Genomic DNA, 22,697 nt, shown 5'->3' with positions numbered 1-22,697 from the left:
GCAAAAAAAAAAAGAAATGACTAAGTCCATCATTTGCCCGCCACGTCTATTTAGCCCCAAAAGTCCCAAAGGCCTTAACATATTTAAATTTGAGTTCAGCACCATGCAAAACTGCTAAATAGACATACACAGAAAATTTTGGACAAATATGGTGAAATAGTTCCAAAAATAGAGTGTTTTTATTAGCCCTTAAAGAGCCCCTGAGACACACCCAAGAGTTATCGCGAAGTATAGACAAACAAAATTATATAGAAATCAGTTAGTTACAATTTTTCAGAAAGTTTTATAAAAAAAAATCCTGTTTTTAATAAGCACAAAAGTGTCCATTTTAGCAATTTTAACCTGAAAGGCGCTCCTTTCAAAAATTTCCAATGCTATTCAAAAGTTTAGCACCGTCAAACATGATATTTGAAACCTTGTGACAGACAGACCGTTTGACCACACATGTTGATACGTCCATTCGAAATACTTTTTTTTTTCATATTTCTTATCATTTTGTTCAAGCAGGGATGGGGCATCCTACAGGCTACAAAACATAAATAGAAAATTAAAGAAAACACTGAGGGGGGTAAAGATTTTTAAAGAAACCCCCTCCTCTAAAAGAAAATAAATGTTAATATTTTTTAAATATACTACGTGAACCTATTCATTGTTTAAAATCATAATTTTAAACAAAGAGTAGGTGCATTTGGTATATTAAAAAAAATAATCAAAAATATTACCAAACAATTCCAGAGAAGAATCGAACCCTCTCCCTGCTTTTTATTTTTTAATTATTTTTAATACTCCAAAAATATGGTTATAAAGAAGAAAATGTAATCCCTAAACACTAGAAATATGAATCAATAATTAATTATAAATAAAAAGCGAAATTCTTTCGGACGGGAGAGGGGACGTGTGTTGCAAAATCTCTGGTAGATTCATTTTTATTTTTTTAAATTTTAATTCAAAATTGTTAAACACTTAAGAAAAAAGTAATAAATAAATTTATTTATCAATTTTATCGAAAGCTCTACTCCCGGCATTCAAGAATCTTATTAATTTCATTTTTTTGTTTATTGCTTTGTTTTTGAGGGATATGTAGCTTTTTTTCTTTTTAAAAAAGCCACCCTCCCCCGCTTAAATTATATTCTAAAAACACGTTAAAATTTGTTTTCTTTTGTGTGTGTGTGTGTGGGGGGGGTTCTTTTAAAACTATATCTCTCAGTTTTTTTTTTTTTAATTTTCAACTTTTGAGCGATTATTGAGACTCCCAAGATGGGATCTTCTCATGTCGGACATCGGACATTTTTTTTCTTGTTTTTACGTAATACTCGACACTACCTGTTTTATACAGAATAAACGCTTTAAAATAAGTTAAACCACTAAAAGCTTAGTTAGCTAGGTAGAAAACGAACACTCAGAAAAATCGATTTTATCTTTATCAACAGTAAAAATTAAAAACATTTTTTAAAAAAAGAGATCACTTTACACACGCATACACACACACACATATATATATACACACACGCAGTGATCTTTCTTTATATATATGTATGTATGTATGTATGTATGTATGTATGTATGTATTTGTGTGCGTTTTCATTAAAACAAATATACCTTTATATTGTATATATTCAATAAGGCTATCTTAAAATTGCAACGGTTTTTGAAACTCAATGAAAATAAATTTACACTTTCAGAGCATATGTAACTTTAAAAAACATTTTAAAATCACGGGACTATACATTTAATTCACATTCATATTGTTTAAATTATTGCGTTTTACACGTGTTTCATTGAATGGCGAATCATTAGAGATTTTTCATTAGTTAATCAAAAAATAAAATGTACAGTTTTTGTAATCCTTGGTTTCAAAAAAGAAAAGGAAATTTTAAAGCGAATTCCATAAAATCCATCCATCCAGCGTGGCTTTAGCCGAGATTGAACACATTACACAAGTTTGTACTGTAATTCAAATCTTGTCAGTAGCTGAATGTTTGATGCTTCACCAGGGCTATCAAGGGTATTTTTTATCGTGACGCCATCACTAGATGGGTTGTCTACTACGGCTTAAGAGAGTCCCATATACCCGCGCCAGTTTCTCAACCTGGTATTTTACCTCATGGTACATACAGCGTCTCGCCCATCTGGTACTGGCCATGATGAACGTTGCTTAACTTCGGTGATCTGGCGAGAATCGGAGTGTCAACGTGATTGTACCATACTAACAAAATAAAAGCGAATTGGAAAGATTTAAATGACATAAAAATCCGAAAAACAGTAAAAACATCCACCTGTTACACACACACACACACACACACACACACACACACACACACACACACACACACATATATATATATATATAATGAATAAATGACAAAATTCCATATTCCAAATTTTATGATGTTGACCAGCTTACAATTTATTCCTTTAATTCAGTTGGCATTCACAATTCTTGACAGTATCTTTTTCGTAGCACAAAGTCAATCACTTAATTATTATATCAATCAGTGAATCGATTATGCCCTTAACTCATCAGAAGAAATAGCAACAATCAATCCACCAAAAGGAAATATAATGCGTTTGGAAATGATTTAAAAAATCCGAAAATTGGAAGAGAAGCTCCAAATATCTTATAGTTTTGCTTACATTACGCCACTTTGAATATAGAAAATATATATATATATATATATATATATATATATATATATATATATATATAGAGAGAGAGAGAGAGAGAGAGAGAGAGAGAGAGAGATCACTTAAAGAATATTAGCCGTTAATCTATGGACATAAAAATAGACTTATCATGAGGTCAACCATCAAGTATGAACTTTGGTTCATAATCAAAGCATTGAATTTCGTAACCAAGATTTACCATTTCAAATGTCATTCTAATTCGCGCGCACGCGTGTGTGTGTATGTGTTTTTTTTTCTCTCGTTGCAGGCCTGTCGTTGTCCGCCTTCATTTCAACTATGCACCCGAACCTGCTTCTACCGTCCCGCCCTCCGTGATACGCAACTGATATAATGAATACTAAAGGACAATTACCCTGCATGTCTAACGAAATTAACCCATCTACGTGATTCTTTTACGAAGTCTTTGATAAAATCACAAAGAAAAAAAGAACTTCCACTCATACACTTACATGGTGATTAGTAACAAGAAAACATTTCCGAAAAAAAATTAATTAAATTTAAAAAGAAAATTTCTTATTGAAAGATTTACGTGGGAAATTAAATATTGATTTTTTTTCTTTTGTTCAGCGCGTAAATTTGCTTACAGTTAAATTACCGGTAATCAAGGGTGGGAATTAGAGAAGGGAGGTTAAGGGGTGGGAGTCCAAGGTCTCGTATCCGTTTTAATTTTTTATTTTTAAACATGGGAGAAAGAAAGTGTCTCCGTTTATGTAACTCGATTTGGAGAAACGAACGACAGTAAAAATAAAGAAAGAAAAATAAGATCATTTCCACATGAGATACTTTTTTTAAATATTGAATTAATATTTCTACCATTTTGTAATCTTTTACCAACGTTTAAATTACAAAATAGAAAACAAACATTTAGTTTAAAGATCCCTAAAACCTATAAAACTGAAGAAGTGAAATAGAAAACAACTGTATACATTTATGTGTGTGTGTGTGTGTGTGTGTGTGTGTGTGTGTGTGTGTGTGTGTGTGTGTGTGTGAGAGAGAGAGAGAGAGAGAGAGAGAAAGTGGAAGAGGACCCAGCGGAGTGCTCTATCAAAAATATTTTTATGGGTAAATAATTTTATAAAACATTTGAATAACACTGGGTGCAGTTCCATTATTGATTGTTGAGGTTTTTTTTTCTTTTATACTTTAACAATATATTATTAAAGAAGAAAAATTTTACAATGACACTTCTAAAATATTTTTTCTTTTCTTCATTTTTTCTCCTTAACTCTAAGTCAATGTTTAACAAGGCTGATAGCCATTAGTTGTGTGCTCTCGTGTAATGAATGAATGCGTGAATGATTGACATGAAATTCTTAAAGATAACTAAAATGACCGAAAAATGGGTTGAAATGACTTAAATAAATAAAAAGTAAATGACTTAGAATGACTTAAATGAACTTAAGGATGAATTGAATGATCTTAAGAATGACTTGAATGCTTAAAAAATAACTGGAATCCTTCAAAAACAACTTGAATGATCTGGAGAATGACTTGAATAGTTTTGAGACTGACTGGTTGTAAAGTGGGTGATCATTTTACATTAAATTAATGCAGAAAAGTGATCTCCTACTTTATATCACAAAGTTACAAACATAAGTACAGCATGTAGTAAGACAAATACTACACTTTGATCTTAGCCAAAAGGCCAAGAAAAGGATATTTATTTGCTCCCCCACCGAGCAAATAAGGCACAAGGCTGATTTTTTATGTGAGGAGTGAAGGGGAAATGGGGACCAACTCTCTGGGGTGTAGGGGAGCTGGATAGTGACAATTGGTACGAAGGGTTGCCCCTACATTGACCAAGGTCTTATATGTGGGATTTCCCCCACATATGGTCTTTGCTTGCAGTATCTGCCGGAACAGATACTACACTTTGAGATATTAAATCTTTTATTCATGTTAAAAATACAGTCAAAATCAACGATGAACAAAAAACTTAGGCACATAGCCAACTCAAAAGGGGGGATTGTGGGGGTCGTTGGTCATCCTTGTCACTCCAGGACTAAACAAAGTCAAAAGTTTCTCCCAGCTAGTATCTTCTTTCACCATAATACCGCATTCGCCCTTTCATATTGGGGGACGTCCTACTTAACTCCCAATTTTTAAAACATTTTTTATTGACGTGTAAAAACAAAAAAGATAACAATAAAATGGTACAATAATTCATTTGTGTCGAGGGCGGGGGAAGAAAAAACAAAAGGTGGTTAGTAGGACCCTCCCAACCCCGTCTAGTTGATAGACTGCCCGTTCCACTAGGTTTGTAAAAGGAACCTCGCTTCTGCGGGTCAGTCTCTAGGTGGGGATGCCCTCTAGATGGGGGTGAATGGAGAAAAGAAATTTTTGTGGGTAAGGAATGGAGGTTAGTTTGTATTTCTTTTTCTCCAAGATGGGTAAAATTTAGAGGAAGGGGTGAAAACAAAAATTGCAGGTAAGAGGGGATGGGGATCTTGGAGGCTTCCTAATCGAGGAGGGATGGAACACACACTCAGCTAGCTGAGAGGCTACTTGTTTAATTTTACTTTACAGAACTGCGCGTTCCACACCTAGGCGGGGAACACGTATTCAAATTTGGCTCCTCTTCGTACACACAGACTTGCCACATGTATCCATCTTCTGTCAAATGCCGCGCGATGCAGCCTTCTTCTATCACATCTGATCTTCACCCGTAGTTGGTGTTTAAAGAAAGCGATCAGATCTTGATCAGAAAAAGACAACACCCCCCGGCAACCTTGCAGACGCGACGTCCAAATCACCATTCTCGCCACGGCCAGGATCGTAACGTAGACCATTTGTCTTTCCCGGTCCCACGGCGGCCTCACGTTGTCCACAACATTGGATACAGTAATTGGGCGAGGATGCTCAGGATCGATGCAAGCTGTCACTTCGCTGACATACGACCAGTACTGGTGGAGTTCGCGGCAATTGAAGAAAGCGTGATCTGTAGTTTCTACGGCCGTTGTCCCACAACGGGGACAATCAGGCGACTCCAAAAACCCGGAACTGCATTGTATGTTGTTGAGTGGAAGTGCATTTCGGGCCAATCGCCAGGTCAGAGAGAACTCCGAATTGTTCAGATGACTCGAACCTGGCGCTCAGCTCCACGCGGAGCGGATCTCACTCTGCTGCCACCCTAAACACGCGCATAGCGGGTTGTCGGCGGCCCCCTTCACTAGATCCCTGTGGAGTTCCCTACGGGTAGCAGTCACAAGGTCACTGGACCTTGGTAGTCGTTTTAGCGCGGCTCGGCACTCTTTCATGTAGGCAGATTCTCCCCGCGGCCTGCGACGGCTCTCGATGGAAGGGTCGAGAACGAGGTCGAGGAAAGTGGCAGTAACCACGGGGTGCCACGGTTGGTCATTCTGCATATAGTGGCTCAGGAAGGCCAGCCTCTCAGCATCTCGATGACACTTCAAGTCCGGCATTCCCAAGCCTCCCTCACAGGAACGTTGAATACAGACCTGTCTGCTCACCCAGTGTCTTCCTCTGTCCCAAAGGAGCGAGGACAAGAGTTCGACAAGAGCTTTTAGGTGTAGTGCAGGCAGGGGAAGTACGGCCAGTCGGTAAAGGATGAGAGGAAAGACGTAAGTGGCGCACGCCTCAGCTCTACCCTTTAAGGAAAGTTTCCTAGGAAGCCACGAATTGACTGCAGCCTCCACCTTTGACCGTACCTCCAACCAATTTTTGTCAAGCTGGAGACCCGGTCCGAACCACACGCCGAGGATCCGGACCGGGCCTCTGTCCAGCTACTACACTTTGATCTTGACCAAAAGGCCAAGAAAAGCTTAAAAAGCTAAGAACAGCATTTATTAACAGCAGACCTTTGATCTTAACCAAAAAGGCCAAGCACAAAAGTGCTACGGACAGACCGATCAACCGACCGACAGACCGACCAACCGACGGAGTGACTTATAGAGTAGCTTGTACATGACTAAAAACGTTAATTAGACAAAAAGCTGTAAATAAGGCGTAGAAGAAATGTTCAAACTAAGAGCGTAATATTTATTTATGTGCTCTGGAGACCATTTTAGTAGAACACCCCAGGTTGGTCCTCCAACCACGACGTGACTTCAGAAATCAAAGCTGCATCATCTGGGAAATGCTTTCCTTTCAAAAACAACTTCATGGCTGGGAACAGGTGAAAGTCAGAGGGTGCAAGGACAGGAGAGTAGGGAGGATGGGGAAGGATTTTATAACCACATGCCCGTGCTTCTGATCTGGCAACATGCGAGTTGTGGACTGGAGCGTTGCCCTGCAGGAGAGGGTACCTTTGCTGATCTTGCCCCGCCTCTTGATTTTAATAGCTTCCCTTAATTTCCTCAAAAGTGAAGCATAATAGGCTCCTGTAATTGTGGTACACTTTGCCAGGAAATTTGTCATCACTACTACGTCCTGGTCCCAGAAGACTGTGAACATGAGCTTGCCAGCGGAGGGCTGCACCCTTGCTTTCTTTGGGGGTGGTGAGTCCAAGTGCTTCCACAGCATTGACTGGGTTTTGGTCTCTGGATCATAGTGATGGACCCAGGTTTCATCCTGTGTAATCAGTCTTTTGAAAACCTTTGACTTATCTTTTTGGCACATCTCCAAAATCATCATCGCGCACTTGACGCGTTCTCACTTCTGGAATGCTGTGAGCAACCTGGTAATCCGTCTGGCAGACACCTTATGCATATGCAAATGGCCATGAATGATAGTTTACACAGACCCTGTACTAATCTTGACATTTTGGGCTATTCTGCGAATAGTAATGCGCCGATCTTCCAAAATGGCAGTCTCAACTTGACGAACAGATGCCTCATCAATGGCAGAAGGGGGGACCAGGTCTGGGAGCTGTTTCCACAGACTTCCGGCCATGTTTGAATTCACGATGTCAGCATTTTAAAAGATCATATGATGGGGCATTATCACTATAAGTTTCTTTCATTTCATCAAAAGTCTCCTGTGGTGTGAGTCCTTTCAAATACAAAAACCGGATCACTGCTCGACATTCAACAGGCCCCATTTCACACCTGACTCAGTTCAAACACCTGACACCACAATTAGTTCAGAGCTGTAATTTGCCACATGACCCGTAGATATAGTAATCATTGCACATGCAAAATTTTAGCTACATTAGACAACTGGAGGTGGGTCAGGGACATTACTTATTGTACGCCCCTCGTATCTGTCTTACCAGAAATGGCGCCATTTCCGGGAGAGAAAAATGTGGACAGACATCTGAAACGAAGTGTCTTCAATAAGTTTCTAGACATGTTCTTGTTGTACCTTTCCGACAACTTCTAGAAGGTCCCATGAAAGTCCTCTGGAGCATATAAATAACCCTCGTCACAGCCTCTCTCATCTCCTCAATTGTCTCTTGTCAGCCTCTAAGATTTTCCGTGAGCTTTGGAAATAAACAAAAGTCACAGCGAGCAAGCTCTGGACTATAGGGAGGGTGAGGATCTGAATTGATCAGTTCAACCATCTCCCCGCTGTCTTTCCTTCTGATCTTCTCTGAGCACCCTTGGGACAAACTTCACTTAAATCTTCTGCATCTTCACTTCCTTGTGAATAATTGCGTGTATACAGTCCCCACACTGACATCAAACTGTGTATTTATGGTCTTTTTAACACACGGCGGTTCTTATCTATGAAATTCTTTATTTGGCCAGTCAACTCTGGTGTTCTGAATTCCTTACTTCTCCCACCTATCTCATCATCCCACACAGACTCTTTGCCTTCATTGAATCTCTTATGCCATTCAAAATCTTATGCTCAATTCATGCAAGATGGTTCTATAAGCAGTCTGAAGCATTCCATACATTTTTGTGGCATTTCTTTCTAAGTTTAAAATAGAATTTTATTGCATATCCTTCTTCTAAGGCGTCCCCAGGTACAGTTTGCATTTTTTTTTAAATGCATCAACTGTGACAATCAGGTTTTAGTGGGATTTGAACCTGGAATCATAAAAATTCGTCAGATTTTCAAGAGTCTACGAAAATGTTTAATGTTTGTACAAAATAAAAATCTGGAAACTTATTTAAGGCATCTCGTATATATGGATATAGGTGGTCAGATATTGTTCCCTTTGGTTTTGGATTTGAAGCCGATCGTATTCTTCCCATCTTCTGATACATATACCCTTACGAGAGTCGGGCCAAAAGTAATGGCTCCTTTTTTTATGCCGCCTCAATAGATTAAATGGGATTGCAACTGCATTGTTATGTTGAATGAAAATATACATCATGACCTGAATGTTTCATATCTCTGTTGCAGATATTTACAGTGTGAGACTCTAAGAAACAACATGTCTCATGGACGTGCGTTAGATGCAGACATGCCTCATTGAATTCCTAACAAAAGTGCATTCAGAATGATGGTGACTGTGTAGAAAATGCAATTCTGGAGCAGAAAAGTCGCTCGTTTCACTAGTACCACTCTCATCTTCGGAGCTCTTCAACTTTTGAGTTAAAAAAAAAAGGCTTTACTGTTGGAAAGACTTTCGCATGACAAAGCGCGCTGCGGGCGCCCATGGAGAGCAATCGTTCATCGCTGCCATAGTGCATTCAGGACGATGGTGACTAATGTAGAAAATGCTATTCTGCAGCACAAAAGGTCGTTCGTTTTAATGGTATCACTCCCGTCTTCGAAGCTCTCCAACTTTTCGGGGTAAAAATAGGAGGCTTTATTTTTGGAAGTATTTTGGTGTATATAGCTCGAAATGAGATTGAAAAAAAAAAACGAACATGGCGGAAACTGGATATAGGTGTCTGCTTTTCGTGTATTCTTGCTTTTTAGGGCAAATATTAACAGAAATATTAATTGAAAGCAGGTAGATAAATTAAATGGCGCGGGAAATGCCGTCTGTTTTCGTTTTTCTTTTTTAAATTATAAAGCTTCAAAAATGAAATGTCTCTTACCCTGAACCGCCGTAAACGAATCCCAGTTATTATTCAATTTATACGACGACATAAAAATAATAGAAACAAAAGGTGTATGAAGTAGGTGGGTGGGTGGGAGTTGTTTATTTATGCCTTTAATTTCCTGTAGAAAAGGTGTTCAATTTAAAAGCTGCTTTGCCAATTCTTTCTGCTTCGTAGAGGTAAATTAGCCTCAGAGGGATTTTGCACTTTTAAAGAGATTGAGGCAGAGTAAAAAAAAAGGCGGGAAGGAGAAGAAAATATAACGTTGGCAGACGAAACGGATAGAGATAGGGAGAGGAGCAAAGGAGAACGAGGGCAAAAAATAGAGAGAGAGAGAGAGAGAGAGAGAGAGGGGGGAAGAAAAGAAAGAGGTAGAAAGAAAAAGGAACGAACAGTCTGAAGGCGGTAGACGGAAGGGACGGAGAGATTGAGGACAAGAAAGAGCGGCCAGAGAGATAGAAAAAGGAGGGAGAGAAACATTTTGGGCGCTTCTACACTTTAAGAACGAAATGTCGGAAATCGTAACACTGAATTTCACATGAAATCTGGTATCTTCGTATTCCTCGTATTTTAAAGACGATTATATCCAAAAAATTACGAAAATCGATGAGGTAGGAAATTATTAAAGAAAATAGAAAATAGAATTTGAAGAAAACGATTGTATTTGCTTATGTAAGACACAGGAGAGTTCAAAGGGATGGTAATTTTCCGTTTCGATTTAAACAAAATGGCCGCAATTTTTCACTTGTTAACACGATTAAAGTTTTTTTTTTAATAATTCAGTAATATTCAGGTAATTTCGCCTACATAATTTTGAAGCTAACATTGTAATTTGTTAGAATTGACAAAAAAAATCAGTAGAAACTATTGTTTTTTTTTTATATCTGAAAACTCCATTTATCGACTAAAAATTTTCGTTCTGATAGTGTAGAAGCACTAAATTTTGCAATATATTTACAAATATTTAAAATAAATAAATAAATAAATGAAACAAGTAGGCCATCGAGCGTTGCCTGGTCGCAAGAAATACGCTTAAATATGATATTTTAGTTCATGCGGATTTTCTTTGAGGACTTCAAGTATAATGTAAGTGTTAAGTTTGCTTATTAACAGCTGACTGTGACATTTTATTGTTGGCGCCTCCACCTTCTTTAAAGAGTAGAAGGTGCATGAGATGATGGGCTCATGAAAAAAGAGCGAGGTATGACCCAATAAAGGCGGAATTTTTGAGCCCCCACAACAAATAATAACAATATAAAAACTTGTAAAATAACATTGATTCATCGTAATTTTTGCTGTATTCTCAAGAAAGTTTATAAAAAAATCTCATTCTTTTTTTTTTTTTTTTTTTTTTACTCTCCGTAAAACTGGTAAATTTTCAAAAAATTCCTCCAAAAGCTAAAAACGGAAGAAATAGAACTCAATATTATTTCTACATAAACAACGGAAACAACGAGTCTTAAAAATTAAATAAATTTCGTTAATTTTTTTACAGACTTAAAAAAAATCTGAATTATATATAAACTTAAATAAAATAATATACAATAAATTATCGAATTTTACCCCGCCCCCAACGCGATTTTATCAGGTTATTTTTATTAAACTATACTGAAATGAAATATATTTACTGGTGGGTTACAACTGATGCCGATTTATACGATTTCTTTTTTTAAAGATGTTAAAAAATATATTAAAATTATTCAAGTTTTACGAAACGAAAAAATAATCCTTTATTATTTAAATTTTTAAATTTTCCTCTGTGAAATTTCAAAATAATTTGTTTTCGATGATTGAGTCCGTGAAAAAGAAAAACTGGAAGATCGCCTCTTAAAACTTATGTTGAATAAATAGACAATTTTACTATTAATAATTAAAAAAAAAATTAAATCGATTTTTTCGGCAATGAGCATGTAATAAAAAATATTTAGAAATCGAACGTGAATAAATTTTTCTAAGGTAGACCAATTTGTTCATTATCGCATCTCACTAATAAGAATTGTGACGTAACATATATTACTTCTTTCTCTATAGAACAAAAATATCATTTTGAAACCAAGTAACTGAAATAATTATGAGTTCAGCGTTAATTAAATTTATTTGTGTACGAGTGATTTTATAATCTGTTAATATTAAATAAAAAACGTGACTTTTAGTTTATAATTCCATACAAAAATTTTGAATTGAAAATAAGTTTTCGACAAAATTACTTTAAGGATTAAGTTAAAATTTAAATAATACTTAGTTTTAGGAATTAAAAATTAATATTTTCTAGAATAAAAAGGAATTTTATAGAAATAATTTAAAAATGATTTTTTTTTTCGATTTACAAATTACGATATTAAAAATTAATAAATTGTTATCCACAAGGCCATTTTGTCACAATTACAGATTCGGATTCTTTATAAACCTCTAAATATTTTAGTATAAAATTGTTATTTTGTTCCAATTACAGCGCGCAAAAAAAAAAAAAAAAAAAAAAAAAAAAAAAAAAACATCTATGGTATGCAGATATTCTCTCAAATGTAAAATGCCCTTGTGGAGGATGATCTAAGTATTTTAGTTTTACTGAGATTTTAAAATCAATAAATATTTATTATTTCATCATGAATACAATAAACAGTGAAAGATTTTGTTTTAAAGAAAATCAGATTTAAAAAAAAAAATAATTAAACGAATCGTTTTTAGCATCAGAAAATAAGCACAAATTTTTCTGATACGAATTCCAATACACGAAAAAGTTCCGATTTTTCCGATACCGATTAATCGTCCCAACATTAGTTAATTACAATTACAACAGAAATACATGCAGAGCTAAATAAAAGATGGGTGACTTAGTTAGTTACGTATTTACGAATTTGATCGATGTCTCCGTTCAGTCTCGAAAGACAAAGGATATCCCCTGTAGAGGCAGCTGGGCGTGTAAGTTTGAAACAAGGGTTGTGCAATCCCTAACCACACTTTCTCCTTAATCGGCACTGTTTGAGTCCAGTGGCAAGAAGACGTCCAGGATGATTGGAAACAATGCCGAGATAAGCGGAGATCACCATTTGGAACTGACCAGGTTCCACGTTGCTTAACTTCGGTGATCCAGCGGGAACCGGTGTGCCAAGGTGATTATGCCGTACTTGCAAATTACAGCTAATTAAAACAAATAAAATAAAGTTTGGTAGTTGAGCATAACATGTTAGCTTAACTTTCAAACACGTCGTTAGGTGTTCGCATCAATTGAGTTATGGAAGTACAAAATGGAAATAATACTTCCGCTTTTCTCCAAAACTGCTTACTTATTTTTTATTACTTATTTTTTTAATCGCATAATTCAAAAATAAAATAAAATAACTATGTTTATTTAAGTTAATATGTTATATATTTGGATAAACGGTTTAGATATTAAAATTATATTTATTTAAAGAAATATAAAACAAAAATTAATGTGTCGCATAATGTTCCAGTTTAAAAAAGCTTTTTTTAGAAAGTTTTTGTTTCATTTTTCTAGATATTTTCAAAATATATTTATTTATAGAAACGTGAAATGTTGTTTTGAATTCTAATAAGATTATTCGTACAATTGTTGAACTATTTTCTCTTACAAATTCACCATTTTGTGGCTGTTAAAACTGTTTTTTTATGTGATACGTCCATTGTTCTTTTTTTCACGTTTTTTTGTAAATAAATATATTTTAAAATATCTAAATAGTTTGTCAAAAATAAATAAATAAAAATAGAAAAAGAATTTAACATTACAAAACATTATTTAGCAACACATTCATTGTTTTTTTTTTTTCAAGTTTATTTAAATAAATATATTTTAACATATTTAAATAGTTTGCAAAAAACTTTACGATTTCAAAACAATACTTCTCAACACATTCATTTTTTGATGTTTCTGTAAATAACTATATTTTAAAATATAAATATATTACCACGGAATATCTTAATATTTTGCACAATTATATAAGTTAGCAGTTTTGAAGAAAAGCGGTAGTATTGTATCCATTTTGAGTTTCCATACATCAATTGTGCGATGCGAGCGCCTTCTAACGACGTGTTTGAAAGTTAAACTACTGTGTTATTCTCAAATACCTAAAGTTTTAATACAATACAATTCAAACCCAGCTTTAGTATATAATGATAGATACATACTAGATCATTTTGTGAGAGGGAGTACAAAGTTACTATTCCGAGACTATTAGATGAATAAGACACAGATGTTGCTGACAAATGGGTTATTTCATAATTGTTCCTTTTCCAATATGATATCCAAAATTGCCGACGAACATACCGTTCGAATAAGTCCACGGTCGATAGATACACTTTCTCCCTTAATTAAACTACGCATTTCTAATAAAATAATTTTAAAACAACACCAGAACAAACTTCTTTGTTTTTTGAAACCGCCTATCTTTGCATTTCGAATCGAAAACGGTGATCTTAAAGGGCGACTTGACTCTTTCTTATGTCTGCCATCTTGAACTCAAGATATTTGAATTTTGCAAACGAAATTCACGGATAATGAGGAAGACTTTAAAAAATAAAATAAAAGATAGAGGAAGGGAAATGTGGAATAATGGATGGAGATACGAATGTATGAGAAATTATTAAAACGGGGTGAAAACTTGAAACAAAAGACAAACGAATTTAAAAAAATATTCAAACATTATAACAAAATGGACGACGAAGGTCATCTGTAGTCTTTCAAAGAACGCCCAAGGCAACATATTTCCATATTTTTCTTTGATTTTCTTTAACTTGACGAATTGTTTCATGTCGACATAAAAGACCTTTGAATAATTGTTGACCAAATCGAATTCTCTATCATCTATGGAATAAAGGTAGCCATGTTTGAATTTGGTGCTATTGCAGTTAGATATGATACAGATATTTCTGACAAGACAAAGATGGCGTCGTCTGACTACATTTTGTACGGCGGGAAAAAGTATAATTCGGTGAATATAAAGAAAAGCGACGAAAATGAAGACATTTTAACGATTGCTATAGAACAAAAAACAAAATCACAAGAAAACTACAGAAACGTTCATTGTGAAGTTAGCATGTTTGATAGACGCGTATTTATTAAGTTGAAATAATTCAGCTAGTGAAAAGATATATAATGGCGCCTCATTTCTTATAGTTTTTTTTTTTTTTTTTTTTTTTTTTTTGTCGTGGTCAAGGCGGTTCCTCTAAAAGAAGGAAAACGAGCTCTCTTTGATGATAGGCTTAATCACCGGACTCTTATCAGTTCAAAATTAACGGAGCAGATAGGGCTTCTCGGCTGTGTGAAAGCAACATATCTGAAGGAAGGTAGACCAATCGTCTCATTCAATGTGTCATTGGAACCTCCCGTTCATCACTCAAAAAGTGAATTGCGTGCTGTGTAAGCTCAATTTCACCGTAAAGAAAGTCACTCATATCTACCTTTCAGTTTCCCAGTTTTTTCTGTGAATTCTGTCATGGATACACGAGAGCACAAAACCTGGAAAATCTCTTAAGACATCCACCATGAATTTGGTAATAAATTAGGACACCACACTTAAAAACTTGTGCCAGACTTAACTTAAGAATGTTTATACTCTACAATTTAATTACATTTGCCTTTTTTTTTTTTATTTTGCGGCATATCATTTATTTTCGGGTAATTTAATATTTCCCTTGCTGATAACCACGCGAAGATAAGAGTTAATGACTTATGGAGACGGTGTTTGTTGATACTATGTTCGAAAAGAACCCTGTGGTAGTCGTAGAGTAAGCAATCTTGTGGTAACGTGTTTCCCAGAAAGGAATAACCTTTTGATGTGGTAATAATGTTCTTTACAATTGTCGTAATAAGACGAGATCTTGCCGTGAAGAAGAAACCAGAGAGTAAAGCTCAGTCGAGCACTCTATGGAAAAAAAAAAGATTATAGAAAGAGTTTAAATCTAATAGAAGTTTCACATCAAGAACTCTACTTATTAGCACATTTGCAAAGAATATTTATATTCTGATTTCATTTTTAAACAGATTAACAAATCGTATTTTTAGTGAATGTATTTAGATGCGACTAGACATCTGAATGAGTTACTCTGTCTGTCGGCCCGTCTGTCACATGAAAGTTAGAAATACATTTCCATCGTTATTTCACACGTTTGAAATAGCATTTTTGTTTTGTCTGTCACGGTTAATTTTGAAATAGCATTTTCGTTGGTTTGTCACGCTTAGGTTTGAAATAACATTCTCCTTGGTTTGTTACGCTTAAGTTTGAAATAGCATTTTTGTTCGTCTGTCGTGCTTAAGTTTGAAGAATGGACGTATCTAACCGGTCTTGTTCTGGAGCAAAAGAGTCTGATTGTTGTTCAACTCTGACCAGTCCGAAATTCTGTTTTGTAATCTTATTCTTAGAATGTAATTAAGTATTTTAATTACACCGGAGAAAGGAATTTCTAATTCTAGATCTTTATTCATAAGTAGAATTGGTAACTTAAAATTGGACATTTCTCTTGGAGAACATGACACGAGCGGTTCTTTAACACAAAGACAAAATATGCAGAACCATTCTTAAAATACTCCCATGTCAAAGAATAAGAATTAAAAAAAAAAAAAACGACAAAAATTAAAGATATGCGAAAATAGATTTTTTTTCACACAAAACAAAACAAAAAATTGATGAAATAATAATTTAAATAAAAACGAAATAAATTCTTCAATTGCAAGTACATTTCATTTGCAAGTCTTCAAAAAACATCTTAATTTAATTTAATTTCTTAATTTTCACTTCATTCGCGATTTTACATCATTTTGCCGATTTAATTTTTAAATATCATTTTTAATTATTTTAATAACATTTCAGAATTCTTCAGATTAGGATTTATTATTTCGCTTATTCGGACTACTATTCTCATCTTGGGTGTCATTCTCATAACTAGGGCTAGGACAACAATATATTCTTTTCATTGTTTTGACTCTCGAGTGTGTATCCGTTAATATCTAATATGCTTTTCTTATAGAATGATGGCGTTCTCAGTTGATCAACTGTGTCGGGTATATACTCGAGAGTCAAAACAATGAAAAGAATATGCTGCTGTCATAGCTCTACTCATAACGTTTCAGTCGATGTAACCTCCGATCTTCTTCAGGTACAGCTTTTCGAACTCGGGAATCTTTATGTCGAACTCAGTAGTAAACCAATGGCATAACAGATAAAAGTGTTAAATTACAATCATTTCTTAGCGACAGTCTACTGGAGGTTGAAGGTTCAATCCTCACTACATGCGGTACTAAGAATTACTTTTTTAATGCTTTTGCCTGGTCACGACTGATGAAATTTTATCCGGCAATGGCTGTAATGTTACGATCGGATTAAATATATAGTTGGGCGATGAAGAAATGAGGGGGAAAAAATGACGAACTTTAAGCACGTACGAAGATTTTTGTGGAGTGTCTATTGTTGCAATATTTTTTCTATAATAAAAAAAAAATATGATTAAAACAAATGTAATGTCTACTTAGAGACACAGACGATACGAACTGACCAATCAAATGGAGCCAGGTTTTCCTTGCAACCAATAAGAAATCAGAATTGCTCCATAAAGATATTGAACCTTTTAACATTCCCGCGCATAATTTTTTCGCGAGAAAGACTTTTTGCTCTTTGCCTGCAAAATTTTAAAAAATCCGAGACTTACACTGAATAGTTATCCATCGAAAACTCTTCATCTTCAGGACTTGTACAGAATAGCTACCCACCAGAAACTCTTCTAAAATTAAACCCGACTTTCAATTCAATTACTTTTATCATATTTGTTTATGAAAGTCATAAACAAGTGCTTGTAAATAAGACACAATTCAAATTAAAAATGGCGGCCATTTTGCATTATTCATGAAGTGTGAGCATACATATTTAAAGGAAACAGAATATCTGAAAATGTATTTTTTAATAATAATTAAACGATTAAAAATGAAAATAAATATTAATTAAAAAGTCGAAATTATTGCATGTAGCGTAAGAACAAAATAACAATAGTAGTAGCAATAACTAGCGGGACCTGTGGAAATTCCACAGGGAACTCATTCATATGTAATGTATTAATCTTGGCATTCTGTAGATGTTCAGTGTAAAGTAAGATGCTCTGATATTATTATAGCTTTTTGTTAAAACTGCAAAAGTACTTATTTAAGCTAGCACGAACGCCCGGCAAAGCCCGGTCGTAAAGAACGCTTCAATATGATATTTTAATTCTTGCAGATTTCATATATATTATTATAGAGTTAATGTTCTATCGATTTTTGTATATTATAAAGTTGCGATTTCAAAAATAGATATATATATATATATATATATATATATATATATATATATATATATATATATATATATATATATATATATATCCATATGACATGAAGAATTCTTCGTAAAATTATTTATGACAAGAAATGGAAGTACATCACAATTAAACGACCTGAGTGTAGGCAGGACACAGAAAATAACACAAAAGCTATCGTATTAATATAGATGATGATGATGATGATGATGATGATGATGATGATGATGACGACGCCGACGGTTGAGAGGATACAAAGAATTACAATAATGAAAACGGTTGAAATATTAATGAAAACCTTGTAATATGGAGAACAACCCGTATGAGCTATATGCACAAGCTAGACATGATGATTGCAACGTCTTGTCAGACGAGTGCCACTCCCTCAGACACTTAACGTCCATGAGCCCAAAAGTGACTTCCATCGCCACAGGACCATTTTAATAGACAAATGCCCGAGGGAGTATCTATACACAGATGATGTTACAGAGTCTTAGCTTTGTATGACAGCTAAGTCTCTCTCTCGGTTCAAAATGTTGAGATCCAGCAACAAGCAAGAGCAAGATAGTCAGCAACAAGTTAAACTGCAGACCAGCTTAATGTGGGTACTGGTCTCCTGCTTTATGGTTTTTTAAATCAGAGATTTGGTTCTCCTAGAAAGGCTGCCTTCACCGCAGCTTACGGGAGCCCTCTCCACCCCAACTCACACACAAAGACACATGGTGTTAGTTGGCCGTCGACCCCGAAAAAAAATTAATTAATCAAATAATTATAATAATAATAATAATTATAATTATAATAATAATTATAATTATTATTATAATAATATTAATAATAATAATAATTATAATAAGAAGAAGAATTATAACAATAATAATAATTATAATAATTATAATAATTATGATTATAATAATAATAATCATAATTATAATAATAAAAATAATAATTATAATTATAATAATACTGATAATAATAATGATAATAATAATAATATTAATAATAATAATAATTCTGATTTCGTTTATGAATGTCTCTCTGGAAAGGGATGGGATTCATTTCCAGAGGATTTCCCTTAATCCCGGCTTCAAACCATGAGTTTCAAAGATCAAGGATTTTCCTAAGGATGTTGGTGGTACCTATAATTGCAGAGGTTTGAAGGCTGCCTAAAACATTGGGGATTTGTAGTTTTTTCATTTCTCCTTCCAGACGACTTGATACTACTCCTAGTGTACCAACTACGACCTGGATTATTTGTGTTTTAACCCCGTGTATACGCCTTATCTCCAAGGCTAATGGAGCATAATTGCTCCACTTCTCGTTCTCCTTCTCTTTCATATTCCTGTCCCAGGGTACTGAGAAGTCTACAATATGCCAGTTTTTTGAGACCTTGCCAATGACGACCAAATCCGGATGATTATGTTCCAATTGCTTGGTCGTTATGACACTTTTGTCCCACCATACTTCTACCTTGCCATCCTCACTTTTTCTCACTTCATCAGGCACCTCCTCAAACCATTTTCCAGCACACTTTACCCCAACCTTCTTACACACCTCTCAATATATCCAGAGTCCCATGCGATCGTGTCTTTTGCGGTACTCTCTCTGGGCCAGTCCACTACACCCTGTTGCAAGGTGTGTAATTGACTCTGAGGTGTTACCACAAATCCGGCATTCTGCAGCAACTTCCTCTCCTAGAACCACTTTTTTGAACAGTCGTGTTCCCAATGCCAGCTCTTGTGCTGCACAAACAAAAGCTTCAGTACTCTTAGCCAGATACCCAGCTCTAAGCCATTGCCATGATCTTTCATCAGCCACTTCTGCTATATCCTGGAAGAACCTTCCATGCATTTTCTTCCTAGCCAGTTCCTCTGCCCTTTCTCTATCCATACGTTTCACATAATCAGCCTTGGTCTCACATACCTCCACTTCATTGGCCACAACCTTAAGCATCCATTCCTCACTTCTAACCACATGCTCCTTCAACGACATCTCCTCGGTTCTAACACAATCTTTTACACTTTTCAATCCTCTCCCACCATCTTTCCTCTTTTGATACAGCCTACGCTACTTCGAATGTGAAATATACCAAACATTGCTAAAACTTTTCTTGTTTCGATATCCATGGCATGCAAATCCTTGTCAGACCATTCGAAAATTCTTGCACTGGATCTCAAAACACTGACTGCTTTCATTAGATTTCCTCCATACAGTTTCGACTTTGCAATTAGTTTCACTCTTCTAAGATACTCCTTCCTGACTTTCTCCTTCATTTCTCTGTTCATGATGCCTAGACCCTCCAACACTCCCAAATACTTATATCCTGTATCTTCTATTTCTTTCATGATTTCTCCATTTGGCAGCACTATTCCATTCGAATGAAACTTTACTCCTCTTTTCATCACCAGCACCGCACATTTACTAATCTCAAACTCAATCCCAATGTCTTCTGAGTATGTTCCCACAAGTTCTACCAGTCTCTCCATTTCCTTTTCATTTCTACCAGATATTTTCAAATCATCCATAAACAGTAGATGGTTGAGGCGTCTGTCACCAGATCCAAAGCTATACCCCAGTTTTTTTCTCTTCAAGAGGATGCTCAGTGGCATCATTATCATTACAAAAAGAAGTGGCGATAACGAATCTCCTTGAAATATCCCACGTTTAATGCCAACCTGCCCCATCTCCTCTCTGTTTGCTGTCAGCACCGTTTTCCATTGAGCCATACTTGTCTCCAAAAGCCCTACCACATTCTCAGCAACCGTCATCATCAATATTGTTTCACGTATCCATGAATGAGGAACCACGTCATAAGCCTTTCTGAAATCGATCCATGCTACGCTCAGATTCCTCTTCTTCTTCTTCTTCGCATCCTGCATTATTGCTTTATCAATTAGTAGTTGCTCTTTAGTACCTCTCGAGCCTTTCCGGTACCCCTTTTGTTCGTCAGGAAAAAACACCATTACTCTCTAGATGTTCATAAATTTTCTCCGCAAATATTCCAATCAACAATTTCCACATCAATGGCAGACATGTAATTGGTCTATAATTATTGGCATCTGTTCCTTTTTCAGGATCTTTCCTAATCAGTGTTGTTCTTCCCTTCACAAGCCAATTAGGGACATCTCCCGACTCCACAACCCTTTGCAGAGCAGCAGCTATAGGTGGATAAAGGCATGGAAACTGTTTAAAACAGAAGCCCATCACTCCATCTGGATCAGGTGCCTTCCAGTTTGTCATCCTTCGTATGCCAGCCTTAACGTCATCAATGGTTATCTCAATATTCTTCATCTGCTGCATTTCTGATAGCCTTTCTCCGACCTTTCCCAATCAGCTACCCTTCTCATTATATCGCCCTTCGACGGACCAAATCCCACTCCAGAACTTCCTTGCATCTTTTGCATTTGGAGTGTTGTTATTTCCCGCCTGTTTACTACCATTTAATTCTTTATACAGCTGAGACTGATTGTTCCAGAAAAGGTTGTTCTGCCGAAATGCAACACTTTTTCCAACAAGTTCCTAATTTTCATACCATCAGTGTGGACCCTCCCTTTCAAGATTGTTAGAACGTTCATCGTTCCATTTTCCAGCAATCTATACCTCCTTTCAAGCTCGTCCTTGGCTTTCTGTCCTAGTTTAACTCCTTTTCTTATTTCTTCGATTCTCCCAATGTCTTTCTGCCACCGTTTAATACTTTCTTCAAGCCTCCTTTGCCAGTGTGGCCTTCTATCCTCCATTTGTCCCTTTTTCTTCTGTAATAAGCCAAGACGATTCGCAATAACGTATGATGCTGCATACAGAAGCCTGTTAAGTTCCGTAATCGATATGTTCTTTCTTATGATGTTGTGAATTACTCCTTGAATTATTTTTACCTCGTTTTTCACCTTCCATCTATCACTACTCTTCATACTTGGAATCGCTATGATATCATCTCTATGAAGAATCTCTCTTAACTTCTGAAGTACTTCTTTTTCTACAGAAGTCAAAGTTCGAACTTCATCACCACTTCTCCATACATCTGCTCCTTTCACTGGCTCCATTGTCTCAGAGTCAATGATCTCATCTGCCTTAGATCCTTCAAACTCTTTCTCATTACTTCCCCTAACCATAGGATTCCATACCTCCTCAGTTGCCCGCCTCCCATCATTGCTTACATTTCCCTTCTGCACTTCCACTTTCTCAGTTCTTTCATCAGAGCTAGTTTCATCAATTTTACTTTCGTTATTCATTTCATTCCTAACCATCCATTCAATCTCTTCTCTTGCAATCACTGAAAGTAGGTTGTTATTTTTAATTTGTTTTAACTCGCGACACGTCTAGCTCCTCCTCCTCCTCCTCCTCCTCTTGAAGCCCATTCTTCCTTCACTTTTCGGATACATCCACCAGATTTGGTACTTCCACTTCTTGCAAAGCATTCCCACAGAACTCTTCTTTCCTCATCCGTCCACGTTTTTTTTTTACATTTCCTGTTCAACGCCCTTCGTGTCTTGGGACCCTCTCTGGCAATTCTTACTCCCCTATATCCAGCCACATCCTCAGAATTTCGAACAGTTGTATGATGACGACAGAACCCACCCTGTTGACCAGTGGGACGCCTACCTGACGTGAGACCATCACAAGATGTTCTAGCCTCATTCACGTCGTTATTTTCAATATTTTGATTTGACATTCTCCCATAAATGGGGTCAGTGGATATATAGGTTACACCACCACCGATAGTTTTATCGAGACATTATCTCTAGGAGGGTTCCCCCACCAAGGTTAAAGATCCCCTCCCGACCTTTTTCCTCCATCACCAGCACTATTCCCATTACCACC

At 35.9% G+C, this 22,697-nt stretch overlaps 1 protein-coding gene and 1 pseudogene across 1 annotated transcript in view; both read right to left on the bottom strand.

The window, feature by feature from the left end:
* Positions 1-22,697, bottom strand: part of LOC145252368 (protein fuzzy homolog) — a 1,014,795-nt gene that overhangs the window by 392,250 nt on the left and 599,848 nt on the right. The gene's annotated exons all lie outside the window — the stretch shown is intronic.
* Positions 4,207-4,343, bottom strand: LOC145253044 (U2 spliceosomal RNA; annotated as a pseudogene).

Source organism: Euprymna scolopes, chromosome 29 (genome assembly GCF_053919585.1).
Source record: "Euprymna scolopes isolate OS-2025 chromosome 29, ASM5391958v1, whole genome shotgun sequence".
Taxonomy (NCBI): Eukaryota; Metazoa; Mollusca; class Cephalopoda; order Sepiida; family Sepiolidae; genus Euprymna; species Euprymna scolopes.
Note: the sequence above shows the minus strand (reverse complement) of the source record. Positions and strands in the feature narration are given on the sequence as shown.